The sequence below is a fragment of the Microcaecilia unicolor genome, chromosome 3 (assembly GCF_901765095.1).
Source record: "Microcaecilia unicolor chromosome 3, aMicUni1.1, whole genome shotgun sequence".
NCBI lineage: Eukaryota > Metazoa > Chordata > Amphibia > Gymnophiona > Siphonopidae > Microcaecilia > Microcaecilia unicolor.
Window position 1 is genome coordinate 35,629,222 of NC_044033.1, and position 17,494 is coordinate 35,646,715.

The following is a 17,494-nucleotide window of genomic DNA, read 5'->3' on the forward strand; positions in this document are numbered from 1 at the left end:
ATTATGTTCTCCTCCGTTTTCCACGCCCCTCCCCTCCCTATTGGCTGCATTACATCCTCCTTTGATTTCCACGCCCCCTCATTCCCTCCCTATTGGCTGCATTACGTTCTCCTCCGTTTTCCACGCCCCTCCCCTCCCTATTGGCTGCATTACATCCTCCTTTGATTTCCACGCCCCCTCATTCCCTCCCTATTGGCTGCATTACGTCCTCCTTTGATTTCCACGCCCCCTCATTCCCTCCCTATTGGCTGCATTACGTCCTCCTTCGATTTCCACACCCCCTCCCCTCCCTATTGGCTGTATTACATCCTTCAATTTCCACGCCCCCTCCTTCCCTCCCTATTGGCTGCATTACATCCTCCTCCGATTTCCACGCCCCTCCCCTCCCTATTGGCTGCATTACGTCCTCCTCCGATTTCCACACCCCCTCCCCTCCCTATTGGCTGCATTACGTTCGGTACAGGAGCTGCTGGTGGAGGCGGGGTTTGGAGTGTTGCTCCTTGAACGTTCGGTCTCTACTGCGCATTTGCAGGTGAGTACGGTCACTCGCAATTTATATGTTTGATTGGCTGAGACTCTCTCAAACATTCACTAATCAGGCTGCTGCTTATATACACTACACTGGCTTCCACTAAGGGAGCACATTACGTTCAAGGTCTGCACTCTGGTTCATAAGATTATACATGGTGAAGTTCCAGGTTATATGTCAGATCTTATAGACTTGCCAAACAGGAACTCTACTAAATCATCACGCACGTTCCTGAACCTTCACTACCCCAACTGCAGAAGAGTGAAATATAAATTAACATATGCATCCAGTTTCTCCTATATAGGTACGCAAATATGGAACGAACTACCTAAATCAATAAAAACAACACACAACATAAATAATTTCCGTAAATTATTGAAAACCAACCTTTTCAACAAAGCATACTACAATAATCCATCCTAAATACCAGGTAATCAAAATTTTACACCGAATCTTCACTAAACATAATTCTGTACTTCCCGACTGTCCATACTAATCAATAAGATTGAAGTTTAATATTCCTGATTGTCCAAGTTAATCTATTCACGATTGAAGTTAATCCAACACCTTTATTTCTGATTATGAAAATGCACTTTTTGTAACTGTATACCTAATCCTCTCAGTCTCCTTCACCTTAAATATGTATTTCTCTTCCAGAATTGGTGATCACCATTGTGGAAAATGTAAGCCACAATGAGCCTGCAAATAGGTGGGAAAATGTGGGATACAAATGCTACAAATAAATAAATAAATAAATACTGTTTCTACACAAAAGCCTTTTCATAAAACATTAGTTCATTCTTTTCACTCATCATCTTTTTCTCTTATGTTGTACAGCCAAAAACTCCCTGCTACTTTATCTATTACCTCATGTTCTGTTTACATCCATAATTGACAACACACAGAAAAAAAAAAAGTAAAAATAGTCACAATTAATACCTTTTATTAAATTTAGAAGATATTAGATATATATCACATGAAAAAGAATAAAGTGGTTGCTCAAAGCATATACTAACCACAATTGCTCAACTGCAAAACACTATGCACAACTTTGTGCAAAAACACACTCAGATCCTTACTGTACCATAAATATTACACTGGGCGGACCTAATACACCAATATACCACCCATACGGAAAATGCAGACCGTCAACAATTTGAAACAAGGGATCATAATATCACAATTCTCATGTCGAGCCACAAAACACCATTTTAGGGTGGATAGTGTTAACAATGAGCTCCTTTTATTAACAATCATATGTAGATCCTTCAAGAGGTAATGTGTCATGAGGTAGTGTGTCATGATTTAGGCTCTACACCCTTTCTGATGTTTTGGTGCCACCTCAGTAAGGCCAACACACAATCTCTCTACTGCAAAGCGAATGCTACATACCTGTAGAAGGTATTCTCCGAGGACAGCAGGCTGATTGTTCTCACTGATGGGTGACGTCCTCGGCAGCCCCTCCAATCGGAATCTTCCTAGCAAAGTCTTTTGCTAGCTCTCGCGCGCCCGCGCGCACCGCGCATGCGCGGCCGTCTTCCCGCCCGAAACCGGCTCGAGCCGGCCAGTCCAGTATGTAGCAAGACAATACAGTTCAAGGGAAGACACAACTCCAAAGGGGAGGCGGGCGGGTTTGTGAGAACAATCAGCCTGCTGTCCTCGGAGAATACCTTCTACAGGTATGTAGCATTCGCTTTCTCCGAGGACAAGCAGGCTGCTTGTTCTCACTGATGGGGTATCCCTAGCCCCCAGGCTCACTCAAAACAACAACCATGGTCAATTGGACCTCGCAACGGCGAGGGCATAACTGAGATTGACCTAAAAAATTTACCAACTAACTGAGAGTGCAGCCTGGAACAGAACAAACAGGGCCCTCGGGGGGTGGAGTTGGATCCTAAAGCCCAAACAGGTTCTGAAGAACTGACTGCCCGAACCGACTGTCGCGTCGGGTATCCTGCTGCAGGCAGTAATGAGATGTGAATGTGTGGACAGATGACCACGTCGCAGCTTTGCAAATGTCTTCAATGGAGGCTGACTTCAAGTGGGCTACCGACGCAGCCATGGCTCTAACATTATGAGCCGTGACATGACCCTCAAGAGCCAGCCCCGCCTGGGCGTAAGTGAAGGAAATGCAATCTGCTAGCCAATTGGATATGGTGCGTTTCCCTACAGCCACTCCCCTCCTATTGGGATCAAAAGAAACAAACAATTGGGCGGACTGTCTGTGGGGCTGTGTCCGCTCCAGATAGAAGGCCAATGCTCTCTTGCAGTCCAATGTGTGCAGCTGACGTTCAGCAGGGCAGGAATGAGGACGGGGAAAGAATGTTGGCAAGACAATTGACTGGTTTAGATGGAACTCCGACACGACCTTTGGCAAGAACTTAGGGTGAGTGCGGAGGACTACTCTGTTATGATGAAATTTGGTGTAAGGGGCCTGGGCTACCAGGGCCTGAAGCTCACTGACTCTACGAGCTGAAGTAACTGCCACAAAGAAAATGACCTTCCAAGTCAAGTACTTCAGATGGCAGGAATTCAGTGGCTCAAAAGGAGGTTTCATCAGCTGGGTGAGAACGACATTGAGATCCCATGACACTGTAGGAGGCTTGACAGGGGGCTTTGACAACAGCAAGCCTCTCATGAAGCGAACAACTAAAGGCTGTCCTGAGATCGGCTTACCTTCCACATGGTAATGGTAAGCACTGATTGCACTAAGGTGAACCCTTACAGAGTTGGTCTTGAGACCAGACTCAGACAAGTGCAGAAGGTATTCAAGCAGGGTCTGTGTAGGACAAGAGCGAGGGTCTAGGGCCTTGCTGTCACACCAGACGGCAAACCTCCTCCAATGGAAGAAGTAACTTCTCTTAGTGGAATCTTTCCTGGAAGCAAGCAAGATGTGGAAGACACCCTCTGACAGACCCAAAGAGGCAAAGTCTACGCCCTCAACATCCAGGCCGTAAGAGCCAGCGACTGGAGGCTGGGATGCAGAAGTGTCCCTTCGTCCTGTGTGATGAGGGTCGAAAACACTCCAATCTCCACGGTTCTTCGGAGGACAACTCCAGAAGAAGAGGGAACCAGATCTGACGCGGCCAAAAAGGAGCAATCAGAATCATGGTGCCTCGGTCTTGCTTGAGTTTCAACAAAGTCTTCCCCACCAGAGGTATGGGAGGATAAGCATACAGCAGACCCTCCCCCCAGTCCAGGAGGAAGGCATCCGATGCCAGTCTGCCGTGGGCCTGAAGCCTGGAACAGAACTGAGGGACTTTGTGGTTCACTCGAGATGCGAAGAGATCTACCAAGGGGGTGCCCCACACCTGGAAGATCTGTCGTACCACACGGGAATTGAGCGACCACTCGTGAGGTTGCATAATCCTGCTCAACCTGTCGGCCAGACTGTTGTTTACGCCTGCCAGATATGTGGCTTGGAGCCCCATGCCGTGACGGCGAGCCCAGAGCCACATGCTGACGGCTTCCTGACACAGGGGGCGAGATCCGGTGCCCCCCTGCTTGTTGACATAGTACATGGCAACCTGGTTGTCTGTCTGAATTTGGATAATTTGGTGGGACAGCCGATCTCTGAAAGCCTTCAGAGCGTTCCAGATCGCTCGTAACTCCAGAAGATTGATCTGCAGATCGCGTTCCTGGAGGGACCAGCTTCCTTGGGTGTGAAGCCCATCCACATGAGCTCCCCATCCCAAGAGGGACGCATCTGTGGTCAGCACCTTTTGTGGCTGAGGAATTTGGAAGGGACGTCCCAGAGTCAAATTGGAGCAAATCGTCCACCAATATAGGGATTTGAGAAAACTCGTGGACAGGTGGATCACGTCCTCTAGACCCCCGGCGGCCTGATACCACTGGGAGGCTAGGGTCCATTGAGCAGATCTCATGTGAAGGCGGGCCATGGGAGTCACATGAACTGTGGAGGCCATGTGGCCCAGCAATCTCAACATCTGCCGAGCTGTGATCTGCTGGGACGCTCGCACCCGCGAGACGAGGGACAACAAGTTGTTGGCTCTCGTCTCTGGGAGATAGGCGCGAGCCGTCCGAGAATCCAGCAGAGCTCCTATGAATTCGAGTTTCTGCACTGGGAGAAGATGGGACTTTGGATAATTTATCACAAACCCCAGTAGCTCCAGGAGGCGAATAGTCATCTGCATGGACTGCAGGGCTCCTGCCTCGGATGTGTTCTTCACCAGCCAATCGTCGAGATATGGGAACACGTGCACCCCCAGCCTGCGAAGTGCCGCTGCTACCACAGCTAGGCACTTTGTGAACACCCTGGGCGCAGAGGCGAGCCCAAAGGGTAGCACACAGTACTGGAAGTGGCGTGTGCCCAGCTGAAATCGCAGATACTGTCTGTGAGCTGGCAGTATCGGGATGTGAGTGTAGGCATCCTTCAAGTCCAGAGAGCATAGCCAATCGTTTTGCTGAATCATGGGGAGGAGGGTGCCCAGGGAAAGCATCCTGAACTTTTCTTTTACGAGATATTTGTTCAGGGCCCTTAGGTCTAGGATGGGACGCATCCCCCCTGTTTTCTTTTCCACAAGGAAGTACCTGGAATAGAATCCCAGCCCTTCCTGCCCGGATGGTACGGGCTCGACCGCATTGGCGCTGAGAAGGGCGGAGAGTTCCTCTGCAAGTACCTGCTTGTGCTGGAAGCTGTGAGACTGAGCTCCCGGTGGACAATTTGGAGGTTTTGAGGCCAAATTGAGGGTGTATCCTTGCCGGACTATTTGCAGAACCCACTGATCGGAGGTTATGAGAGGCCACCTTTGGTGAAAAGCTTTCAACCTCCCTCCGACTGGCAGGTCGCCCGACACTGACACTTGGATGTCGGCTATGCTCTGCTGGAGCCAGTCAAAAGCTCGCCCCTTGCTTTTGCTGGGGAGCCGCGGGGCCTTGCTGAGGCGCACGCTGCTGACGAGAGCGAGCGCGCTGGGGCTTAGCCTGGGCCGCAGGCTGTCGGGAAGGAGGATTGTACCTACGCTTACCAGAAGCATAGGGACCAGTCTTCCTTCCCCCGAAAAATCTTCTACCTGTAGAGGTAGATGCTGAAGGCTGCCGGCGGGAGAACTTGTCGAATGCAGTGTCCCGCTGGTGGAGAGACTCTACCACCTGCTCGACTTTTTCCCCAAAAATGTTGTCCGCACGGCAAGGCGAGTCCGCAATCCGCTGCTGGATTCTATTCTCCAGGTCGGCGGCACGCAGCCATGAGAGCCTGCGCATCACCACACCTTGAGCAGCGGCCCTGGACGCAACATCAAAAGTGTCATAAACTCCTCTGGCCAGGAATTTTCTGCACGCCTTCAGCTGCCTGACCACCTCCTGAAAAGGCTTGGCTTGCTCAGGGGGAAGAGCATCAACCAAGCCCGCCAACTGCCGCACATTGTTCCGCATGTGTATGCTCGTGTAGAGCTGGTAAGACTGGATCTTGGCGACGAGCATAGAAGAATGGTAGGCCTTCCTCCCAAAGGAGTCTAAGGTTCTAGGGTCTTTGCCCGGGGGCGCCGAAGCATGCTCCCTAGAACTCTTAACCTTCTTTAGGGCCAAATCCACAACTCCAGAGTCGTGAGGCAACTGAGTGCGCATCAGCTCTGGGTCCCCATGGATCCGGTACTGGGACTCGATCTTCTTGGGAATGTGGGGATTACTTAATGGCTTGGTCCAGTTCGCAAGCAATGTCTTTTTCAGGACATGATGCAAGGGAACAGTGGACGCTTCCTTAGGTGGAGAAGGATAGTCCAGGAGCTCAAACATTTCAGCCCTGGGCTCGTCCTCCACAACCACCGGGAAGGGGATGGCCGTAGACATCTCCCGGACAAAGGAAGCAAAAGACAGACTCTCGGGAGGAGAAAGCTGTCTTTCAGGAGAGGGAGTGGGATCAGAAGGTAGACCCTCAGACTCCTCGTCAGAGAAATATCTGGGGTCTTCTTCTTCCTCCCACGAGGTCTCACCCTCGGTGTCAGACACAAGTTCACGGACCTGCGTCTGCAACCGTGCCCGGCTCGACTCCGTGGAGCCACGTCCACGATGGGGGCGTCGAGAGGTAGACTCCCTCGCCAGCATCGGCGAAGCTCCCTCCGCCGACGTAGTCGGGGAGCCCTCCTGGGAGGTGGCCGCAGTCGGCACCGCACGCGGTACCGACATCGGGGACCTCACCCCGGGCAATGGGCCAGCCGGCGCCACGCTCGACGGTACCGGAGGCGCAAGCACCGCCGGTACCGGAGGGGTAGGGCGCAACAGCTCTCCCAGAATCTCTGGGAGAACGGCCCGGAGGCTCTCGTTCAGAGCGGCTGCGGAGAAAGGCACGGAGGTCGATGCAGGCGTCGACGTCAGAACCTGTTCCGGGCGTGGAGGCTGTTCCGGGCTGTCCAGAGTGGAGCGCATCGACACCTCCTGAACAGAGGGTGAGCGGTCCTCTCGGTGCCGATGCCTGCTGGGTGCCGACTCCCTCGGCGACCCAGAGCTCTCGGTGCCGACGCGGGGAGGGGACCGGTGTCGATGCTTCTTCGACTTCTTCCGAAGCATGTCACCGGAGCTCCCCGGCACCGACGAGGAGGACGTAGAATCCAGCCGTCGCTTCCTCGGGGCCGAGGCCGAAGGAGGTCGGTCTCGGGGGGGCTGTACCGCAGGAGCCCTCAGGGTAGGAGGAGACCCACCCGAGGGCTCACCGCCACCAGCAGGGGAATGGACAGCCCTCACCTGCACTCCACTCGATGCACCACCGTCCGACGACATCAGGAGACGAGGTCCCGGTACCACCGACGTCGATGCAGCTATCCGATGTCTCGGCGCCGATGCAGAGGGCAGATGCCTCGATGCACTCGATGCACTGGCAGCCAAGGAAGAAGGTCTGGACGCTGATGACGTCGATGCACACGATGACCCCGGTGCCGATGCCGACGAAGAGCCCGAGAACAAAACGTTCCACTGGGCCAATCTCGCTACTTGAGTCCGCCTTTGTAAGAGGGAACACAGACTACAGTTCTGGGGACGGTGCTCGGCCCCCAGACACTGAAGACACGAAGAGTGCCTATCAGTGAGCGAGATTACCCGGGCGCACTGGGTGCACTTCTTGAAGCCGCTGGAAGGCTTCGATGTCATGGGCGGAAAAATCACGCCGGCGAAGTCAAAATCCGAAATGACGAATTTGGAGCACCAAAACTTTAAGGGAGAAAAATCTCGACCGAGGCCGAAAGAGGCCTACCCCGACAACGAAAGAAAACTTACCGGGGCAAAAAACTGGAAATACGGGAAGGGGCAAACGAAACCCAAGGGGGTTTCCGGAGCACTTTCCGAATGAAAAGAAACTTTCCGAAGAAAAAAACACGTCGATTAAATCACGGACGCGCGAGGTCGACTCTCCGGGGCTCAACACGGCAAAAAACACAGCCGTACCGAGTGCGGACGAAAGAAGACTGGCCGGCTCGAGCCGGTTTCGGGCGGGAAGACGGCCGCGCATGCGCGGTGCGCGCGAGAGCTAGCAAAGGACTTTGCTAGGAAGATTCCGATTGGAGGGGCTGCCGAGGACGTCACCCATCAGTGAGAACAAGCAGCCTGCTTGTCCTCGGAGAAGACACTATACACAAACTTGTGCAAAAACTCACTCATAACTTTACCAAACCATAACAGCACTAATTCCAAGGACAGGACGAGCTACAACCTTAAGCGTGGAAAGGCAGCACTGTAATTACACCGGGCTCTAAAGCACCAGTACACAACCTAGTGAAACAAAAAAAAACAACAAAAAAAAGGGCTGCAAATACTACACGCTAGCAGAATACTGCATCTTGATCACACATGAAAAACACATGGCAACAGATATGAAGGCAAAATACTGAACTGGAAAGTTACCTCAAGAAGTCAGACTCAGCATGCAGCAATACTAGAAAATTTGAAACTTGCATGCACAATATCACAGATGCACATTTCCAAAAGCTGACATATTCCAATTAATACATTCTGAATAAAAAAAATGTTTTCTACCTTTGCTGTCTGAGCATTTAGTTTTTCAATTAGCTTTGGTCCCAGTGTCTTCTGTTTTATGCAGTGTCAAAACCTCATACTGAATCGGATGCATTACATGCAGCCAATGTAATGTTTTTTGTTTGTTTTTTAACATTGGTGTTAACATGTGCAAACCTGCTACCTGCAATAATCATTCTGGCTACTGCATTCTGAATCACCTGAAGTGCTCCAACCTATGATTTAGCTATTCCTAAGTACAAAGCATTTCAATAATCCAATCTAGTTAAAATTACACATTGTACCATGATCCGAAAGTCATAAGTACACAACACTGGTTTTAATTTAAAAACAGATCTCAACCTGCCCCCCCTGTTGCTTAAAAGATAGATGGGCATCCAAAATGACACCCAAACTTCTCATTTGCTGCAGCATCGGCGAATGGAAGGTGACGGTTGGGCTGGGGAGGCTTCCCAAGTCTCTTATACGGGGCGCCTATGCATGAGCACTGAATATGGCGAGTTCAGTTTCCTGCATAAATAACTCTTCACAAAGGTGAATCACAAAAATGGTTGGCAATAGTGGCTGGACAAATTTAAATACACAGAGCCAGAATGAACACTACACAGGAAATATTGGAGCACACAACAGTGGCGTACCAAGGGGGTGGGGGCGGTCCGCCCCGGGTGTCAGCGGGTGGGGGGTGCTCCGCGAAAGCCGACAGTTTTTTTTAAATCCATGCAGCGATCGCCGATGCAGGCAGCGCCTGGCGTCTGCCCTGCATGAACTGAAAAGAGGAAATCGCTTTGCTGACGTCGGGCCTTCCCTCGCTTGTTGTCCCGCCCTCGAGGAAATAGAAAGTTACCTCAAAAGAGGGCGGGACAACAAGCGAGGGAAGGCCCGACGTCAGCAAAGCGATTTCCTCTTTTCAGTTCATGCAGGGCAGACGCCAGGCGCTGCCTGCATCGCTGCACGGATTAAAAAAAAAAAAAGCAGGGTGGTGGCTTTAGGGTGAAGAGGGCTCAGGCCTCTTGATGGAGGGGGGGCTCAGAGGGGAGAAGGGGATTGGGGAGGGTGGTCATAGGGGAGAAGGGGATTGGGGAGGGTGGGGGTGCTCATAGGGGAGAAGGGGATTGGAGAGGGTGGGGGTGCTCATAGGGGAGAAGGGGATTGGGGAGGGTGGTCAGAGGGAAGAAGGGGATTGGGGAGGGTGGTCATAGGGGAGAAGGGGATTGGGGAGGGTGGGGGTGCTCATAGGGGAGAAGGGGAATAGAGAGGGTGGGGGTGCTCATAGGGGAGAAGGGGATTGGGGAGGGTGCTTAGAGGGGAGAAGGGGATTGGGGAGGGTGAGGGTGCTCAGAGGGAAGAAGGGGATTGGGGAGGGTGGGGGTGGTCATAGGGGAGAAGGGGATTGGGGAGGGTGGGGGTGGTCATAGGGGAGAAGGGGTCTGGGGGTCTGACAAGGGGGCAGGAGGAAAAATGGGTCCATGCCTGGGGCAGGTGGGAGAATGGGTCTGGGGCTGAAAAGGGGGGATGCAAGGCATGTGGTGGATGAAGGGGGCTGGAACTGGGGGCTGAAAAGGAGGGTATTTGGGATAAGGGGGCTAGTACTGGAACTGGGGGCTGAAACGGGGCAGGGGCTGAAACTGGGGGCTTTAAAGGGGACAGGGAGAACTGGCTGGGGCTGAAGCTCGGGACTGATGGGAGAAAAGGGCTGGGGACTGGTGGGATAGTGGGGCTGAAAAGGGGGGCAGGTGGGAGATGTGGGCTGGGGCTGGAACTAGGGGCAGGTGGAATAAGGGGGCTGAAAAGAGGGGGCAGAGAGAGAGGGGACAGACCCTGGATGGAAGTGGGGAGCGTGAGAGAGGGCAGACCTTGGATGGATGGGAGAGGGAGGGCAGACGGATTGAAGGGGCAGAGAGAAAGGGCAGATGGTGGGTGGAAGGGGGAGAGAGAAAGAGGGCAGACTGGGGTAAATGGTGGATGTAAGGGGCAGAGATAGAGGGCAGATGTGGATGGAAGGGAGAGAGAGAGATGGCAGACTGGGGCAGATGGTGGATGGAAGGGGCAGAAATAAAGGGCAGATGTGGATGGAAGGAAGACAGAGAGATGGCAGACTGGGGCAGACAGTGGATGGAAGGGACAGAGAGAGAGGGCAGACACTGGATGGAAAGGACATTAGAGAGGGCAGACACTGGATGGCAGAGAGTGAGCGAAGACATGCTGGATGGAAGGAAGACAGTGAAAAGAAGATGAGGAAAGCAGAAACCAGAGACGACAAACTGTAAATATATATTTTAATTATTTTGCTTTAGGATATAGTATTGTAGCTGTGTTAATAAATGTTTATAAGTAGAACATGTAAATAAGGTCATCTTTTTATTGGACTAATTTTAATACATTTTGACTTAACTTTCAGAGAACAAAACCCCCTTCCTCAGGTCAGGATAGGATAATGTAACAGCACTATACTGTATTGACCTGAGGAAGGAGATTTTGGTCTCTGAAAGCTAAATGTATTAGTCCAATAAAATGATATTATTTGTTTTATTTCTATTTGTTAATTTGTAAAGTGGTGATTGGTATTTGTTAGTTTTTTCAAATTTACATCTGCTGTCTTTATATTTTGCACAGTACTAGGGGACGTTTTCTGTTTCTGTGGTGTTGCATTGTATGCAGAGTCTGGCATCGGGGGTTCAGTTTAATTTTTGTCTAAATAGAAAGTTTATGATTACTTATTCTATAGTGGATTAGGGTGTATCTGTGTTTGTGAAAAAGACATGGCTTTCAGTTGGCATTGACTGTGCAGGATCTACGATCTGTACTGTTCTGTCTGGTTTCATTTTACAATAGATGAATTGATGTTCTAGTGCTCACTGTAGTGTTTAAGATGCTTTCCTTTTCCTTGTGTGACTCATAGAAATGACTGCTTATGGTATGGTAGAATTGCTCTATAGGTCCTGAGTGTTTTGTATTCTCGGCATGCCTAGTACTGGATTTGGGGGGGGGGGGGGGGTGTTAAAAAATGACCGGCCCCGGGTGTCAACTACCCTAGGTACGCCACTGGCACACAAACAATTAGCGTGAACGAGAATAGACCCCCCCCCCCCCCACGGGTGCTGAGATTAAAATTGTTTTTAATACACCACAAACACATCAAAGAGAGTGTTTTGAGATGCTCTTCTACTCTAAGGAATACAGTGAACTTAAAATTCTAAGTCACTGGTAGGGTTGCAAGACGTAGAAAATGTTTATTTTAGGAAAAAATAGTTGAACCTCTATTTATGTCTTTTCTGGAGTTTGCAAACTAAGGTGAATCAAGTCTTAAGTTGTTGTTGGTTTTTTTTTTTTTTACGCCAATTGTGCTGAAGTTTTGTTGGACTGAGAGTTGGGACTGGGAATCTGTCCCAGCGTAACGTTGTGGAAAAGGCTGGCTGCCAGCCAGCCAGACTATCGGTCAACTATTCTTCCAAGCCTGCGCCTGGTTCTAATCCTATCAGGATTGGCATTATCCGACTCTGGGAAAACTGTAGCTTCCGGCACTGGTTGGCCGCTCACAAACATCCACATTTCAACACCCTACCCCAATTTTGTTTTTCTTTTTCCATTTCCAACACTTCCTTTGTCAGCCCGCCCGAAGCCTCAAGTCGTCGGAACTCGGAAGGCACGGGGGTGAGATGACTGCAGCCTCGTGCTCCGATTGGTAGACACGGTTGTGTGGTGGGTTGTGCGCGAGCTCGGCTCCTATCCTGCAGCAGTGAGTGACTGTCCGCGCGACCCGCTTCTTCTCATTCCTTGGATAGGCTGCACGCGACGGGCAACGGCTCTTTAAGGTGATAAATGGAATGCTATGGACATCCGTGAAATCCGGTTTTTACCTTGCTCCCATATTTGTAAGAGCCGGTGGAGTGCCTCCTCCAAGCCCCGCGGTGAGGAAACTCATTGCCGGTTCTTTTGACAGTGATACTCCATTGAGGTGAGGGGGGGGGGGGGGGGGGGGTGCTTTCCCTCTCCAGTGACGTGTCAGCTAGCGTTTCTTTCCCCGCAGAGGCTGGTTCTTTCGTTAGCAGCAGTTTTGGACGGGGTCCTCCTGTCTTGGCATATTGTGCGCGAGGACTACGCAGTACGCGGGCCGCCGAGGAAGAGTCACAGTCGGAGCGAGCGCGATTGGAAGGGGAACTTTTTTCTCTGCTTTCAGCAAGTAAGTGCACAAAACTAATGCTTGTTGTAACTAATACCACGACCGCCTTTTCTTATAGCGGCGATAAGTAACAGCGTGTTAAAAAAAAACAAACCAAAATAACATTTTAACACCCGCGCTTTCAGAAGTCTCTGCGGAGGGAAAAGTATTTGGGCAGAAGAACTACATAAACGCAGAAGTCTGCGGCGAAATTCCCGGGCCGCTTTGTTTTTCTTGCTTCCTGGAGACGTAGCTGTTCTGCAGTGCTTCCACTGAAAGGACAGCAGCATCCCTCCAGGAGTCGAGCAGTTGTGAAGCAACAAGTAAAAAGCTGGTTAAGAGAAAAAAAAACAAAAACCCTGATTTGGTATTCGCAGTGGGTTCCCGGACATTTAATTATATTCTCGGCGCCTGAGAGCGGTAGAAGTTTTAATTTGCAGTCAGATCTTGTCCTTAGGGTCTGGCGATGCCTTTGCTTCCGTGGCTTGGATGGATTTTTAAATTTTTACAAATAGAAATAAAACATTAGAAAAGAAAATAAGACGGTACCGCTTTTATTGGACTAAATACATTTTTTGATTATCTTTCGAAGGCAACCCCTTTAGATCAAAAATAAGCAAATGTTGACAAATATCAGTATAGGTAAGTGAAACACAAAAGCATTCAAATGACAGTCGCACAGGAAGAGGGTGGGGTGGGTTAAGATGAGGAACGGGGGGGGGGGGGGGGCTGCTGGATGAATGAGAGACGGAGAGATGGATAGTAGATAAGAAAGTATCAAAGCAGTGGAATTTTATGTGGGCTAGAAAACCCAGATCTTTGTTATGGGGAAAAAAACCCCCAAAAGTGATTATCTTCTTTTCTATGTATTGTTTTATTTCTAGTTATTACTTTTAAAAGTGGACTAACATGGCGACCACATCACTTTATTGAAGTTTTTACAGAGCTGGAGTTGGCGTGTTAGTCAACTTACATACCTAGAAATAAAGATCAACAAATTGTAAGGGATGTCTTTGAGCAAAATACTGGCGCACACCCCTGTAAAGAAGCAAAGGATAATCCAGGGAGTAGAACTCAAAAGCTAGTGCCAAGTGCTTTGAGGTCATCCCATTAAAAAAAAAAATCACCTACAGGATACAGCTTGTTTGTTGTTATTCCCTTTAGGATTGGATGAAGAGTAGAAAAGGTAAATATACTCTGATATTTAACTATCGGAGAATATGATTTACATTGGCTGCCTGTGGTGTCCTTCCCAAACTTTATTACCAAGAGCAGAGTAACATATTTTTATTTGCAATTGCCCACAGGAGAATTTTTACTAGTAACTTAAAGTTTCAAGAATGATTTGAAATATGAGGAGGGTTACAGCTAAAGTCACAAAACGTTTACTTGAAGTAAAGCTGGAGACACCTTAAGGCAGTGGTATTTACTGCCAGTGAGTTACATTTTCAGGATATTGCTAATGAATACACATGAGAGATGTGCATACAATGGAGGTAGTAAATGTGTAAGCTTTTGGGGATATCCTGAAAACCTGACCTGTTAGTGGCCCGAGGATTTGGTGGGACTACTGTCCTCTCTAAGCTGAGTGGGGGTCCTCCACCTACAAACCTGCCAGTAGGGGGTGCTGTTTCACTATCACATTTTCAGTAGGAGAGACAGGCAAGCTCTGCAGGACTCCAGGGAACCTGCTACCCCTAGTGATTGAAAACACAGTATTGAAGCACCACTCCCTACTGGCAGTAATGCAGTTGGAGGATTCCTCTCAGCTTAGAAGGAACAGTGGGCGTGTGCTGCTGTCTTAAAGGAACAATGTCTGTACTTACTAAAGAGTAAGTTGGACTGAAATATTCTCCCCTGGATTCTATATATGTTGCCCAACCCATAAATTAGTTAATGAGGTATTAACAATCAATAATTGGCGTTAATTGGCAGGGCTGTAGCAAGCTGTGTGGCCACACAGGGCGCAAGGGAAGTCATCTGTTGGCTTCCCTTGTGCTTTCACCAAAGTGGGCGGGGCAAGAGGGCCCCAAATCAATTGGAGGTGCATCACACAGGGCGCATTTGGTGCTTGCGATGCTCCTGTTAATCAGCACTCATTTCAGGTTACACGTGGATCTGCCCTATGTCCTTTTCTATAACATATGTGCCTAAATCCTATAGTGCACAGCTCTAAAGGGGTGTGGACATGGGAGGGGCATGGGCGGGTCAGGGGTGTTCCCAGGATTTAGATGCAATGTTACAGAATAAAGTCATTTACTCACGCAATTGCCGTCAGTTGGATATGAGAATGTACAGCATTAAAGAAACTTCAAACCGGTCAAAACACGGCAGCTAGACTCATATTTGGAAAAACGCGATTCGAAAATGCAAAAACAATAACTTCATGGATAACGGGCCCTGGGCCTATTCCATCTTTAACACCTACTTTGTTCGGTAAACAAATACCTACGGTACAGTTATTTAGATATCTAGGTATTATTATTGACTCTTCCTTATCCTTCAGTAAGCAAATATCTGATGTGATAAATCTTTATCAACTGCACAAACTACGCTCAACAAGAAATTCTTTAAATAAACCTTCATTATGTACACTAACTTATTCTTATATTATATCACGTTTAGACTATTATATAGTTTATGCAGGTCTTTCAAAACTTAATTTAAAACGATTACAGATGATTCAAAATACAGCAGCATGCATTATTTCTAGAGCTTCAAAATATGACAGGATTACTCCACTGTTATATCAACTGCACTGGCTCCCAATAGAAGCTAGGATAAAATTCAAAATTCTTATACTGACACATAAAGCATTTTATTTATCTAGTCCATAATATTTGTCTAATCTCATTATTCCTTATACATCGACTCAGACACTTCGGTCATTGACAGACAACAGACTGGTAATTCCATCTCCATCTAAAGTTAGATGGGAATCAGCGCGAACATCTGCATTTTTCTTCTTAGCCCCTACACTCTGGAATTGTCTTCCTAAAGAGCTTAGGCTTGAAGATTCCTATACTCACTTTTGCAAAATTTTAAAAACACATTTTTTTCGAGATTCATTTGAAAATAATGTTTAATATAAAGACAAGAGAAGGAAGGGATTACGATCTTAGCTTGTGAAATTTGTATGAAGGATGTTTGTTTTTGTTGTGCTTTCCTATCACAAATGGATTTCAGAGTATGTTTATTTACAGTTTTTTAATGTTATATTTTAATGTTTTTGCTGTACTTTCCTATCACAAATGGACTTCAAAGTATGTTTATTTACTGTTTTTTAATGTTATATCATATTGTAAACCATTCTGATTTACTTCTGTAACAAGTAACAGTCTAGTAAATGAATAAACAATAAACGATAAAACCCCTCCGAGAAAAACTACACTGGCTTCCAATCAAAGAACGCATCGCCTTTAAAATCTGCACCATGGTTCATAAAATTCTCTATGGTAATGTTCCAGGATACATGATAGACTTAATCGACCTACCAACCAAAAAAGCCTCCAATTCAACACGATCATATCGCTACCTACATTACCCAAGCTGCAAAGGTCTTAAATACAAATTTACTTATGCATCCAGCTTCTCCTACATAAGCACACAACTGTGGAACGCGCTACCAAAAGCAGTGAAAACAACCTACGACCACCTAAACTTCCGGAAGATACTAAAAACCACCCTGTTCAAAAAACATACCATCCCGACCCAAGTTAACAGACAGACCATGAGGCATATTTTCAAAGCACTTAGCCTTCCAAAGTTCCATAGGTTTCTATGGAACTTTGGAAGGCTAAGTGCTTTGAAAATATGCCTCCATGGCTACATAAGAAAACCAAAGCACGTCTGATCACAACACTACTTCTCCGCACCATGACTATTCTGTGGCTTTGCCACATAAACTTCATCTTACCACAACAGCACAATGTATTTGTTCACACCGGAAACAGCAAATGTCATTCCGGCACTATGTAAGCCACATTGAGCCTGCAAATAGGTGGGAAAATGTGGGATACAAATGTAACAAATAAATAAATAAAATAAACTTTTAGCAGATGTAAGAGGTAAAGGGTAATGGGATTTGATATACTGCCTTTCTGTGGTACAGTCAAAGCATAAGTTCTCATGCTCAAAGTTAGGTGTGAGATGCAAGTTTAGCTAGTATTCTGTAAAGGTTGCTCCATGCAGAGCACCCTTTACAGAATACTGGCTTAGCGCGGATCAACCCAGCACCTAACTTTGGGTGCCATTTACTGAATTCCTCCTGTTTACTGTGGAATTCCTTTTATACACTCAGCTTGAGTGTATGAAAAGAACAGTGTGACCTATGGGTTCTGGGGTAATGGTGTAATTGTATTGTGGAAGCTTTAAGACCTGGATCAGGTCAGGATGGAATGTGTAGAAGTACTCTGTGAAAACAATGATGCACTTAAATTGTGTTTACTGGTTTTCTCTCTAGCAGGCTGATTTAATTTGTTTTCCATTTGTTTAGTAATTTTTAAAAGATTCATTCTTCTTGATTGATAAATCAAATTACAATTAATCATATCATGCAACTCCAAAGGGAGTGTGACCATGGAAGGGGCATTTAGGCTCCGTATTACAGAATATACACATTTGCACGCTTAACTGCCGTTCGTTGGGAGCAAGCATTTACACCAGCCTTTGGTAGGCATAAATGCTCACAAAGCTAGTATTCTGTGAAGGCTGTTCTGTGCAGAGCACTCTTTACATTTACTAACATAGCACGGATCAACCTATCGCTTAAGTATGGGCATTATTTTATTGAATTCCACCTTTAGAGGGTAATTGTATTATAG

General features: G+C 47.9%; 1 protein-coding gene across 4 annotated transcripts in view; it reads left to right on the forward strand.

Moving 5' to 3' along the window:
- Positions 1-12,499: 12,499 nt before the first annotated feature.
- Positions 12,500-17,494, forward strand: part of LOC115465392 (stonin-1-like) — an 81,197-nt gene continuing 76,202 nt past the window's right edge. For all 4 annotated transcript variants that reach the window (XM_030195831.1, XM_030195832.1, XM_030195833.1 and 1 more), the window contains exon 1: positions 12,500-12,692. The gene's annotated coding sequence lies outside the window, so the exon portion shown is untranslated. The remainder of the gene's footprint in view (positions 12,693-17,494) is intronic.